Source organism: Pan troglodytes, chromosome 7, assembly GCF_028858775.2.
Source record: "Pan troglodytes isolate AG18354 chromosome 7, NHGRI_mPanTro3-v2.0_pri, whole genome shotgun sequence".
NCBI classification, from domain to species: Eukaryota; Metazoa; Chordata; class Mammalia; order Primates; family Hominidae; genus Pan; species Pan troglodytes.
In genome coordinates, this window is record NC_072405.2 from 132,481,713 (window position 1) to 132,496,097 (window position 14,385).

At 37.2% G+C, this 14,385-nt stretch overlaps 1 long non-coding RNA gene across 1 annotated transcript; it reads left to right on the forward strand.

Moving 5' to 3' along the window:
* Positions 1-10,058: 10,058 nt before the first annotated feature.
* LOC107976524 (uncharacterized) lies at positions 10,059-13,349 on the forward strand. Its single transcript, XR_001720570.3, has 3 exons — positions 10,059-10,304; positions 11,807-12,026; positions 12,925-13,349. It is a non-coding gene; the product is annotated as an uncharacterized LOC107976524 (long non-coding RNA).
* The last annotated feature ends 1,036 nt before the right edge of the window (positions 13,350-14,385 follow it).

Genomic DNA, 14,385 nt, shown 5'->3' on the forward strand with positions numbered 1-14,385 from the left:
CTGTATAGACTTTTGGCCATCACTGAAACACTTTGATTAAATTATGTGTCTATACTTGGTTTAAGTAGCAGTGGACAGAGGGACAATATCACTTGCTGCAGATGAAAACCCTCTGGATAGCTATGCTTCTGAGAACATGAAAAGCCACTTCTCAGAAAGGTGAGGCATAGGTTAGCAAGACAGCCAAAAAAGTGTCTACTACACACACAAATAAATCTAATATTAGATCGCTATTTCGAGTATTGAAAATAAACCTTTAGCAGAAACGTTAAGATGTTAAGAAAGTCAAAAGTGTATAAAATGTTGGATTCAAATGGCAATTGACCTCTCTTCAACTTGACCTTTCTGCCAGGAAGCTCCAAAGAGCTGGCCCAGAAAGATATAACTTTCCAGAATATTGAAGTCCTTCAACACACCAAATTTAATAATTTAATCACACTAAGCTCATATCCCAAATATAAGTATTTATTTCAGATTGAAGGGCTTTACCTTTTAGTAACATGTATTTGTTTAATATACATGTATAAGTATCTGCTAAATTCTAGGCTCTGTCCTGAGGAAAAGATGATGCAGCAATGGAAAAAAAAAAAGAGGGTTAAATATTATTTTTCTTCGTCCAAAAGGAAAAAAATTAAGATGCTGGTTACCACCATGTATTACCAGGGATCTGGGAAGAAAAGTATTCTCTTACACTTTGGTATGTATTAGTTCATTCTCACATTGCTGTAAGAACCACCTGAGACTGGGTAATTCATGAATAAAAGAAGTTTAATTGACTCACAGTTCCACAGGCTGTACAGGAAGCATGACTGGGGAGGTCTCAGGAAACTTAAAATCATGGCAGAAGGTGAAGGGGAAGCAGGCGCATCTTCACATGGCGGAGCAGGAGAGAGAGAGTGAATGGGGAGGTGCTACACACTTTTAAACAACTGGATCTTGTGAAAACTATCATGAGACAGCACTACAGTTTCTAATGGTGCTAAACCATTAGAAACTACCTGCATGATCCAATCACTTCCCACCAGGCCCCACCTCCAATACTGAGGATTATAATTCAACATGAGATTGGGTGGAGACACAGATCCAAACTATATCATGGTGGCAGTGTAAATTTTAGCAATCAAACTGATAAGTGATCTGGCAAAATTTAGTATAAATAACATGCATAAACCCTGAAGCCCAGTGCTACCACTCTTAAAGACATAAGTCATTTAAGGTAAACAGACACATACATTCACCATGACTTTGCTTATGTAGCGGGGACTTAGAGGCAAACTACTAGTAGGCAAATGTGGGGGGTTTTTAAGCAGAATATCATGCAGAGGTTGGAGATACCAGATGTTCACACAGTAATAAAACTAAAAAATACAGTGCTGAGTCAAAAACCAGCGATAAATATATAACAAAATACTTTTTGTGCATATTAAAAGCTATATACATATACCAACATTATATATGTATACATACATATAGATAAACACGCACACATGTGCATACACACACACTTATAACATTTGAGTGGTTGTCTCTTAGGAGGAAATGGGACTAATGAGAAGGAACAAAGTAGGGAAATCAAAGCAAATCAACACATAAACAAAGGAGAGTCCTTGTGCAGACCCAAAATACCAGAAACATAGTTGACCTGTTGGATTTAAGCCCTGAACTCTACCTTTCCCCATCCTCCACACACACACACACACACACACACACACACACACACACCCCGAAAGAAATTTCTTAGGTGAGAAAAATGGCATCATGGTGACCTTCCTGGGATTCTCACTTTAGCACAGTAAATTCATTGACTCTGGGGATTGGAAGAACAATGTTACACTGCCAGGATACTGGTTGCCCATTCTGCCATGACTCCCCTTGAAACAGATTTGTAGAAAATCCAAAACTAGAACAATTAGGTATATCAGCCTATTCTGCATTTTAATCTTTTTTTGGGGAGGGGAAGGGAGTATTTTCTTTTTTAAAGTTCTCATCAGCATTTCTCTTGGCCTCCTTTCCTTTTTCCTTTTTGTCCCCTTCCTTCACTCCTTGGGGTGGTGTTCTTGCACAAGAACAGATAAGGGTCTGAGATAAAAGCATTACTCATGGCCCCTGAAGCACTTAGATAAACATACTTAGAAGTAACTTTGTTTATTTGGCTTTATGAAAATATATTGCAGTTTTTATTGAGAAATAAATCTAAACCAGAACTGTTTTATAGACCATTAATATACATAAGCTAGACAGATAAGATGTGCCTCTGAAGGAGAGTGACGACGTTGTCTCAGGCACTCTCTTCTTATGTTTTGTACTCTCCATGTCCCCCATCACAAGGTACTCCAATGATTGACTGAGAGTGTCTTTAATGCTTGAAGGTTTGGTAAAATTGACCCAAACTTCAATTCCAGGTTCTGAGGCAGCCGAAAGCCCTCCTTATGGATTCCACATTTCTTCATGCTTCTTTCAGCTTCTTTGTTCTAATGTTCTGGCTTCCCATATTGGTTGAGTCTCAAGTCAGTATAAATGCAGATCTGGCCCTCTCGCTGTCTTTCATCAGAATCCTGCTTAACATTTCACTAGTTCAGTAATTTTACTGAGAAGCTGAAGAGAAATAGGGCAGCATCACACTAACAGCCCTTGAATATTTTGTCCCTCATTTTTTTCCTCTTCCAAAATCCAAACTCCCGAAATACAACTTTCACATTCTATATTCAATCACCTAGAAACCTTATCCTTTTGTTCAAACTGCTTCTTACATATCACTGACAATATGAGCATCAAAATTGTTTTTATCTTACAATAACTGTAATTGTTTATTGACATGTTGATTCTGTACATTATACTGGACAGAGGTCTTCACATATTTATCTTTGTAACTCCAATCCCAGAATAACAGGTACCCATAAATCATTTGTTGGTTAATAAATTAATTAATGAACAAAAGATGCCAAAATAAAAGGGAAACTAAGAGCAATGACATATCTCCAATATGAGGTATTATAGCCATAGACATTTGAAAAGCCACTGAATTCAATGGAAACCAATGTTATAAGTAAAACGAAAGGAGACGTGTTTCAGTAATCTGTAAAAAGCAGTTTAATACAATAAAGTATGATGGGCAGTGAGGCAGCTGTCTCTGAAGATGTTCACCCAATGAACCATCCATGCTATATTTATATCCTTGTATAGTCTCCCTCGCTTGAATCTTGACTGGTCTTCTGATTTTAACAATGGAGTGTGGTGGAACAGATAAGGCATGATTTCTGAAACTAGGTCTTAGGTTGCCTTGCAACTTATACCTGGATCTCTTGGAACACTTGCTCTCAGGGAAGTCTAACTCCTCTAAGACTGTAATGCTCTGCAGAAACCCAAGGTAGCCATAGACATAGGCTATGCCGAGATAGAGATAGAGATAGAGATAGAGATAGAGATAGAGATAGAGATAGAGATAGAGATAGAGATAGACATAGAGAGAGAGAGAGAGAGCATGGTCAGGCCCCAGCCAGCTGTTCCATTTGAGATGCCAAGCTACAGAGAGCATTGAGTCTGGACTTGATGGACGAGATGACTCTTGGGCCAGTCACTGATGCTGGCAAGTTCTCTTGGATGACTGGGATTCTAAGTGAATTAAAATGTCACTCATCTTAAAACAAAATCATACTTGGGCAATGAAACTCCTATTAGATAAATGTCCTGATTCTTAATTTGCCTTGCACATGGTAGAACTTGTTCCTTTGTTATACATATTCTTGTAATCAGTTTTTCTCATTTTTAATCTCTGTTATTTCTTAGACTTTCACCTCTAAGATTGTATGGGTTTTTTTTCTATCGTATGTAAACTTATAATATCATGCCATCTTCCTCTCCCAAACTAAAATGTAGGGTTCTATTTCAGTTGAATTTATTTTCAAATTAAGATTTATTCTCACCAAATTCACCTAATTAACTAGGCATTTTAAAACAAATAAGTCTTTTTTCACTAAAATCACCTTTACCACACTTCTAAAGCCTGAGAAAAAAATCACATACTTTGTTAGGAAAAACTTCTTTTAACATTAAATACTTGTAAAAATCAACTAATAAACATGAAAAATAAAATAGTTGAAATAATGATTATTATGGGAAGTTACTGATTAACTTAAAATTTTAATTTAGTGTTTTTCCAAATCTACTTTTTGTTTCAGCTCGTCACTATTTTTTTCTGCCTAAGAGAATACTCAACAATTTTAGCCATTAGCTAGTTTAGAATCTTGAGGTGATCATGGTTCAGCTTCTGATTAGTAACTTCAATGTGTAAGACCCTGGCTTCAGGCAAAAGTTGCATCTGGATTTGCTAGGCAAATTTTATTATAATTAAATAATTTTCTGACAGCCTGTTTTATAGTACACATACTTTTTTTTCCTTCTAAAATTTAAGTACACGAGAAAAAAATGTTTGCTGATACAGAAGTTTGGTTTTTTGAGCAAAAGTTACTGCAATATGATAAGACTTTTTGGCTAGGTTTACTGCAATCACATCCAAGTATCAGAGCAAACAATACGCAGCCCTTTTGTATAGTTCCTGCTTATGATGCAGTGGGAATTTAACCCACATTGTCTGTTTCCATTTCGTAATAGTTTCCAAAGCAACGGGTTCATGAATTCATACTGTTGACTAATTTTGCTGGATATATGTGGCCTCAGTATTCTAATTCTGGCTGGAGCCCCTAATATTTGTTATAATCTGACTGATTTTTGTGAGGCACCTTCTCATAAGTGCAATATTAAAAATAATGTTCTATCCACTTATATCCACCCTATATTATACTTCCTTTATATAGCACTCAGTTTGAAAAGCAATATTCTATTGATTTTTGATATGCTTTTAAAAACATAACATTAATTTCTGTTACTTCATTTTAATTTTTCTCACAGGCCTTCAGGATGAGATTTAGTCTAAGCTCCCAAGGCCCATCAAAAGCATAATGGGAAATTTTCTTCTAAGTACCATGCCTTATCCAGTATCATGCTCTTCCAAGCCAATTTTTACCAAAGTTGAGATTCCCTAACCTATCTTCAGTGAGACAATTACATTTCATAGGCCTTTTAAAATTAAATGTTCAAGATAATGTTCTTTTTTTGACCATGTTGGGTTGTGTGTGTGTGTGTGTTTGCGTGCACATAATTTACCACTTTCATTCTAATAACAACAAAACATATGCCCTTCACTACTATCTTTTCTACTCTTCCTTTTGCTTTTTAGCTTGTGTTACTTTTAGCTCCATTCACAGGCTTCTTACCCTCTCCTTATCTAGTATCGCAGCACCTCTCTTATTATTGAGGCAGCTTTTCCAATCAGAAGGTGAGCTAATACAGCTTCCTGAATACTGAAAATAGCCCAGTGTGACAATAGGACCACATATACTCTGGATGCTTTACCGATCCCTCCACCTGGCACATTTCTTCTTATCAGTCTTTAGGAAAGGAGAGCACTTTCTTTGCAATCACAGGGTGATAGAGTCCTAGAACAAAATAACCCAAAATAATATGCAGGAATACTGATTCTCATATGCTGAGTTAATTCTTCCTCCCTTGGGTTCCTGGAGCACTTTCTGCTTACATCTATTACAGTGCAGTCATCACATTGAATCTAAATTATTAAACATATTTACTGTGTGTCTACTATGTGCCAGAATTAAAACAGACACATATCCTCAAAGAGCTTCTAATCTAACAGTAAGGAAGACAGTAAACAAGATAAAGCATGGACGTGGTCACAGATACCACAAGGCATGTGTTTCTCATAAAAGATCATTAAGAGTCATGGTCCTTTAAAAAAGACCAAACTTCAGGCCCATCTGGGGATCAGGAGAAAATTCCCAAGGAACAAACCATGAGAAGTCTATTGAAGCAACTATGGTGAGCTTCTATATTGCAGTTAACAAAGTTTCTTTCATCTATTCCTTAAAACAATCCAGGCAAGTAGAAGTTTTTTAAATATAGTCAATTAGTAGAAAAGAAATAAAAGGCTCAGAAAGGAAAAGACACACACGGCAAACTTGAAAGTAATTTTGAAAAGCAAACATCCAAAACTTAAGCAATAGAATTATCAAGTGTCCATTCCAAAAAACTATTAGAAAAATCAGTTCTGTTGATCTGTGCCATGTTACTTTGGATATAAGCAGTCCAGTAGGATGTGTGATTTCCATTTTACATGGTATGTATAGTCATATTCACGTCACCCCCTTCCCAAGGAAAAGGAAAATCAACTCAAGCATTGTCTCTTCTCCTTATGCAAGGAACCCACCTCACTCCAACTACTCACAACTACACAAAGGCTGGGAGAAGAAAAGCAGAGACCACCTAAATGTTAGCATCTTCACCCGGAGCAGTCCTCTTATGTGAAAATAAATAGAGGAAAAGGTTGTGACTGGGCCTGAACTGAGCATTTCCAAGTACCCTCCCTCTCCACCCCCCACCATACACACACCCCATCTTTCCCACATGGGAATAAAGGGGCGGGGTTAATGCAGACAGAAGCCACGTGCTCATGGTAAATGAAGTGGGAACCTTTCCCTGGGAGGCAATCTAGGTAAATCTGCCAGTTTTTCAGACCTCCTGCCAGGGTATCCTTGAGGTACAAAGTAGGTTGTGAAGTTTGGACAAAGTGAAGTATATGGGGAGCACAAAATATTTCTTCTCAGGCCTCCCAGATTTCTGCTACAAAACTCACATGGGAAGGAGAGTCCTGGCTGTTTCTCGCAGTGCCAGTGGTTGGCAGAAACCTCCACTACACAGGCTCCAAATGCTTCTTTGCCAGATAGTGTATGAGAGACCAAATATAAGGAAGGGCAATATCCTGGGGTAAATTTCAGATTTTATTAAAAGTGTAAGTTTTAAAGTTGAAGAATGTAAGTTCCATTCTAACTCACATATCTTGTTGACACAATCATTTTAAACATGCTGTCACCACTGATATCATTGGTCATCTATAAGGCACGCCCCCATTCTTCCACGTGCCCTGCCTCAATCTTGGCTATAACTGAGTATTGTGACTTCCCCTTCTACATTTTCTCTCTAACCTACAACCTTAATTGGGAACATAACCCTAGAGTAAAACTGACCATGTTTTTTTCTTAATACAATGTTGTACGTGGTCATTAAAAAAAATACAGGCAAAAATGGTAAGAAATGGAAATGAGAGCACATAATAATAAAATCACTCATGTTATTAATTAGAAATACCAGTTATATATATATTTAGGTTGACAATGGCACTGCTACTGATATCCGGAAGTCCTAGTTACCACTTACTACTTTTTTTTTCTCTTTTTCTACTTTTGTTTGTTTGTTTGTTTGAGACAGGGTCTCACTCTGAAACCTAGGTTAGAGTATAGTGGCATACTCACAGCTTACTGCAGCCTCCAACTCCTGGCTTCAAGTGATCCCACCATCTTGGCCTCCCAAAGTGCTGAGATTATAGGTATGAGTCACCACACCCAGCCAATTATTACTTTTTAATACTATTTTCTTCTCCTTCCCGGAAAGATAAATAGGATTCTGATGATGGTTAAAGCAGTCTTTTATTGAAAGTTCAGGCTGAGCGCAGTGGCTCATACCTGTAATCCCAGCACTTTGGGAAGCCGAGGTAAGTGGATCACTTGAGGTCAGGAGTTCAAGACCAGCCGGTCCAACATGGTGAAAACCTGTCTCTGCTAAAAATCCAAAAAAAAAAAAAAAAAAAAAAGATAGCTGGGCGTGGTGGCGGGTGCCTGTTAAGTCCAGCTACTCAGTAGGCTGAGGCAGGAGAATCCGGGAGGCGGAGGTTGCAGTCAGCCAAGATCATGCCACTGTACTCCAGCCTAGGCAACACAGCAAGACTGTGTCTCAAAAAAAGAAAAAAAGAAAAAAAGGAAAGAAAGTTCAAATAGTACTACCAGCAGGATAGGGGAAGGAAATAAGATATTAACTGTCTGGTCTAATTATCTTATTAGTTGTTACCCCACAAAGTGAGAATGTCTATTGCTTAAATCCTTGGAGGAGGTCCACACAGGGGATCTCCTGGTCCCTAACTCTCTCCCTTCATTCATCATGACCTGCAGTCTTCTGATATTTTCTTTCCTATTTGGTGTCTTGTATTAGAGTCTCTTTTGAGATGTGCCACATCTTCGGTCAGAAAAAAATACTATTCCAGTTGCCACTTACTATTCATTTTTCAAAATTTTAATCTTCAGAGCTGCTGGAATTCTCTGAAAGTCAATGACTTCTTCTGCCCAGTTTCTGCTGGTTTTGTGCAGGGAATGAGGTAAAGTTAGGTGCAGTGTTTCACCAATGTGGGACGAATCTGTGGGGGAGTTTCCACTCTGGGAAGTGTTGTACATTTTCCTAAAGTTACTGAAACCATGTATCTTACAGCCTTACATGTCTTCTAAAATGTACCTAACTGACATGATACAATAAATTGTGTCTAATTAACACAATTTCACCCTAATTTTTTTGCAAAGTAATAACTCTGACCCAAGGAGACATTTTCATCATGTTTCCCATCTACACACACACTCTCTCTCTCAGTGCTCAAGGTGAATTCATAATACTTTCTGATTTCAATTAGAATGATTTCAAATAACTTTTTTTCATACTTCCTAAGTTTTTCCTTGACTACCTGAGAAGTTTCCTGTTCACCTGCTATTTTCTCCCTCATACATAACTGTCTCAACAAAATTTTTGGTTAACTTGTATGCTACTGCTTTGCTTAACGAATATTAAATTCCCAACGTTTTGGTTCTCTCTCTCCCCACCCCATCCCGCCGCCCCGCCCATTCCCTTACCACCCTATTCTATTCTATATGATGTTGTGATCACCCTCCTGCTAGCTGAATCTTTTTAAACTAACCCCTATTCGGGCCTTTGAATAATGTCCTAGAAGTGCCACATCAAAGAGTATAAAATTTACAGGTCCATAGAGTCGAATTCGATTGCTGGCAAGTTGCATTAATTTTCACTCCTAACAGCCATGTTTCAGAATGCATGTTTTTTGCACAACACTGGCCATTTTGGCTTGTTAACTTCTCATCCATTTGATAAGCAAAAATAGCACCAAATTGTTATTATATTTCATGCATGGATATGTAAAAGAAAACATAAGGATGTGTTTGGATAGAAGATAATTAAGATAGAAATCGGCCGGGCACGGTGGATCACGCCTGTTATCCCAGCACTTTGGGAGGCCAAGGCAGGTGGATCACAAGATCAGGAGTTAGAGACCAGCCTGGCCAATATGGTGAAACCCCGTCTCTACTAAAACTACAAAAATATTGGCCGGGCGTAGTGGCGTGTGCCTGTAATCCCAGCTACTCGGGAGGCTGAGGCAGGAGAACTGCTTGAATCCAGGAGGCGGAGGTTGCAATGAGCCAAGATCACACCACTGCACCCCAGCCTGGGTGACAGAGTGAGACTCCATCTCAAAAAAAAAAAAAAAAAGAAAAATCAAGTAATGAATGCAACACATATTGTGTGCCTAATTTGGGGTAGGAGCATACATTTTAAAATTTATGATATTTTTTAAAAGTCAGAGTTCAGAGCTTAATTCTTCCTCAGACACCTTGCTTTTTCTCATATCTGCTGTTTTAGTCTATAGAAACATATTATTTTTACTTTAGAGATTTTGGTAAGCCAAAATACATTTCACATTTCTAGACTTTTAGTAAATTAAAAAGCATGTTTCCAACTATGCCACATTCCTTTGATGGGTGATTTTGTTCTTACTTAAAAATGATGAGGACATCGGGGCCCAAAGAGTTCAGAGATTTCCCCACAGTCACAGATCTAGTTAGTGCCAGATCCAAGGCTGTACAGGGAAAGAAAAGAATTGATGCTTCTTTTTGCTCTACCTCCTGGGAAATTCTCACATTAACACTGGCTCAGTGAGTAATGAATAGATTCTTTCAGAAATAGAGTTGTCACAGTCTGACCTAAGTTAGCAAGCTTTTCATTTTGCTTAGACAAAGAAAACAAAATGTTAGGCTGGCTTCTCAGCCTGAGGGCCTTGGAGTGAAGGAAGCTTTCTATAGCGGGGATCCTTTCAGCTACACTGGGCATGAATTAGCCTTCTAGAGAGCACACATTCTGCATGGATGTGGGCATATCCGGATTGTTATTTACCTTCACTAGAGGGCAGGTAACCCAATGCGACCACAGACCCTCCAGACTTCAGCAGGCAGAGCTGAAGAATGTAGATTTGGATCTTATATTTGTATAGCATCGTTCAGACGAGACTTTCGGAGCCAATCGTCAAAACTACCATGAAGCTGTGAAACACTAGCTGTCCATCAGTAAGTACGCAGGAGGCCCTGGACAACAGAGGATTCCTCTATCTTTTACATATGGAGAGGAAATATCATGAAGCAGGCTCATAAATAATTGCCCATACTTGATTTGGGAGTGAAAAGCTCCAGAAAATGATGCTTTAGACTCGAGGGCTGTAATCTAAAATTCCCTGAACTCTATGTGAGGGGAAAATCTTCAGGGTGATTCGGTCATAGCCAGGATCCTCTTAGTTTTTGAGGGTTTTGTCTATCTCCTCCCCTGCAATGTTTTAGGCAAACATGATCATATCTGATTTATGCCAGAACACAGACAGGTAAGTATTATTGTCTCCAATTCAAAGATGAGTAACAGCAGCTTAGTGCAACTGAAAAGGCATATATTGCTGGATACCATTACTTTCTAAAACAGGCAGATCGTGGAAAAAGGAAGGCCGTTTGTTTTAGTGTACACTTTGACAGATTTGGATATAAGAAAGTATTCTGAAGTGAAGCATGTCAGGCAATACTAAGAGAACTGAAAGGTTTTAAATAAAAGTGAGAATTTGGGAGTTTCTGGGGTGAACATGGGGATAAAAGAAGAAGAAATGAGAATTATTAACAAGAAAGAAGATTCTGGAAACCACCTGTGAAAATTTCCGTTAAAGGACTAACTGAAGGTACTTTTAAGTATGATTTGCCAGTAACATTTATTTGTGTTTTGGGGATCCTATGATATAAAACCCCCTTAATCTTTAGAAAACTCAGAAGTTTCTTGAAGAGATTGTTTTAACATGGGTAAATAGAAAGTAGGGGATAATGATGTGAAATAAATCATTTTTTTCCTTCACAAAATATATAGCTCTATTTGGGTAAGGTTTACACTTCAGAATGTTAGGACTGCTTCTTCAGAACACTCCTAGGTCTCTAAAGACAAGAAATCCCCAGAAAACAATTCAGCTACATTCAGAAAATCCGTGTGAATCTAAGACGTCTGAAGAAAAAGTAAGAGAGAGCTGTTTTTCATGTTTCCATGCCTCTGCATCCAAGCCCCTCATGTGGAGAGCAGTGAAAGATTAGGTAAAATATATATATATATATATACACACACACACACACACACGTATAATAAATGTCTACTTACATAAGTCCTAATTAGTCTGATAAATACAACCATATGCCCTATAATGACATTTCAGTCAATGACAGATCACATATATGATCTCCGACAAGATAATACATGGATCTGAAAATTTTTTATTATCAATGTCGTAGCCTTCATAACGTCTTAATGCAATGTATTATTCATGTGTTTGTGGTGATGCTGGTGTAAACAAACCCACTGTGCTACCAGTTATATAAAAGTATAGCACATGCAATTAGGTACATGTAATTAGGTACAGTATAGCACATGCAATTAGGTACAGTACATAATAGGCACAGTACATAATAGGTACAGTACATAATGATAATAAATGGCTATGTTACTGGTTAATGTGTTTACTGTACTATACCTTTTATTGTTATTTTAGAGTGTACTCCTTCTACTCATAAAAAAAAAGAGGTTAAATGTGAAACATCCTCATTAAGGTCCTTCAGAAGGTGTTCCAGAGGAAGGCATTGCTATATCATAGGAGAAGACAACTTCATGGCATGTTACGGCCCCTGAAGGCCTTCCAGTGGGACAATATGTGGAGATGGAAGCCAGTGTGATATTGATGATGCTGACTCTGTGTAGTCTTAGGCTAACAGGTAAGTGTGCCTTAGTTTTTAGCCAAAAGATTTTTAAAAAATTAATAGGAAGGCCAGGTGTGGTGGCTCACACCTGTAATCCCAGCACTTTGGGAGGTGGAGGCAGATGGATCACCTGAGGTCATGAGTTAGAGACCAGCCTGGTGAAACACGTCTGTACTAAAAATACAAAAATTAGCCAGGCATGGCAGCATGTGCCTGTAGTCCCAGCTACTCTGGAGGCTGAGGCAGGAGAATTGCTTGAACATGGGGGGCGGAGGTTGCAGTGAGCCAAGATCGCACCACTGCACTCCAGCCTGGGTGACCCAGTGAGACTCCATCTCAAAAAAAAAAAATTAATAGGAAAAATGTTAATAGAATAACAATATAAAGAAAGGAAATATTTTGTAGAACTGTATGTGTTAGTTAGGTGTTATTTAAAAAGAGTCAAAATGTTTAAAAGAAAATTTATTTCCAATTGATACCCACTTTCATGTCTACAAAGATTAATTAAATACAATTATATTTAGAGCATAGTCTGTGTGATCATCTGGGTATGTGAACTGGTGGTTTTCACTTGTAAAACATTTGCCCATTTAGATATTTATTGAGAAACTACTTTGTGCTTGAAATTGTATTAGGGTGATTAGTGGTGATTATGACAGGTAAAAAAACAGGATCTTCACCTTTTCAAGAGAGGTCCCTAAGGAACATGTAACAGGAGAGGTACTGGGGGCATTCTAAAGGCTTTTGGTAGAGGGAATTACATCTGACCTGGAATATGAATAGCAATTAAATGAAATTGTTGGAAGTCATTTCTTGGTAAATCAGTCACGTATTTCTTGAATCTCAGTGAAGGCAGACCTAGATCTACCTACATATATTAAAGACAATAAATGTGTCCTCCATTTTGTTTTAGCTTACGCATATTTAAGGGATATGAATTAGCTCTAGAGTTTTCTCTATGCAACGGAACATTTATGGATAGAATTGTGTAATTCGTGATGGTGACGACAATAAGGGGAAAAGAGGAAAACGAAGATAAATAATGTGGAGGAGGAAGAACAGGAAGACAAAGAGGAAAAGAAGGAGGAGAAGGAAGTAATCAGTGCATTTTGGCTTTTGCTACTATCACTTAAGATTCCCACTCTTATGTGAACTCCCCCAACAATGATAAGATATCATCAAAGAGAATTGACTGTCAAATTACTTCCCAAATTAAACTGCAGCAGAACATATCTCTCTGGGAACTGAAGAAATGAGAGACCTAATTTTTTATGACATTAGAGATCATTTCATCCAACTTTCTCATTTTACACATAATGAATCTAGGGCTGAGAGAGTTGAAATATCAGCTGTCAAATTCCACAGTGGATTTGTAGCAGAGTCTTATTGAAACATAATAATGGTATTCTATAAAGGTATTATGTTAAAGTACAAAAAGAAATGAACTCTGAAAAATAAAACAATTTTCATGTCTGCTTCCATTCTTTAATATTGTTTTCCCAAACCACAATATCCTTGAAAATTATAAATGGTCATATATTTGCATGGTGATTTTTTCTCTCTTTTTTCTATTTATTGTCTGAAGTAATTTAAAATATAGCTTTCATTCTCTACCCTTTTATACATTTCCTATCTTTGATCAATACACCTCAGTCACCCACAAAATTTAGGTTACTTATTTTATAAACAATGTGGAACTTATTGGATCTTACAAATCACTGAACATTAGTGGAGATAAATGACATGAAAAATGTAGGTTCTTTTTTTTTTTGTATGTGGCACTACAGCAACTTAAAAAGAGAAGTTAAAACACAATAATATTTTAGTGTTAAAATATTCATAAGGACTTTGTTCTCCTATGTTTGTTATAAGCTGAGATATTACCTGACAACGAAAGTTAATGCTTTTAAACCATAGTTTTTTTTTTAAAGCCCTAAGATTTTCCCACACAAACTAGATCAACTTTCTCTTTTAAGTTACCCTAGAATTATAAAAGGGTAATATTTACTAAGGAAAACAACGAGGTTCTAGTATGAGTTTTGCTTTTAAATGGTCAAGCACTGTGTTACAATTTTTACATTGTAACATATTTATTTAATTTTTATATTGATTATACAGAGGCATTTTCATTTATTTAATTTTTATATTGATTATACAGAGGTATTTTCATTTAATTTTTATACTGACTATACAGAGGTATTTTCATTTGATTTTTACATTGATTTTACAGAGGTATTTCTATATTAAATATGTGAAAACTGAGTTTCAGAGACTGAATCTCCTTATATTAGTCGCAAGGATTCCTTTTGCCTTCAAAAACAAATGTCTTTACCTTGACTTGTGTGACCTACATGATTCTAAATAAATTTGGCCA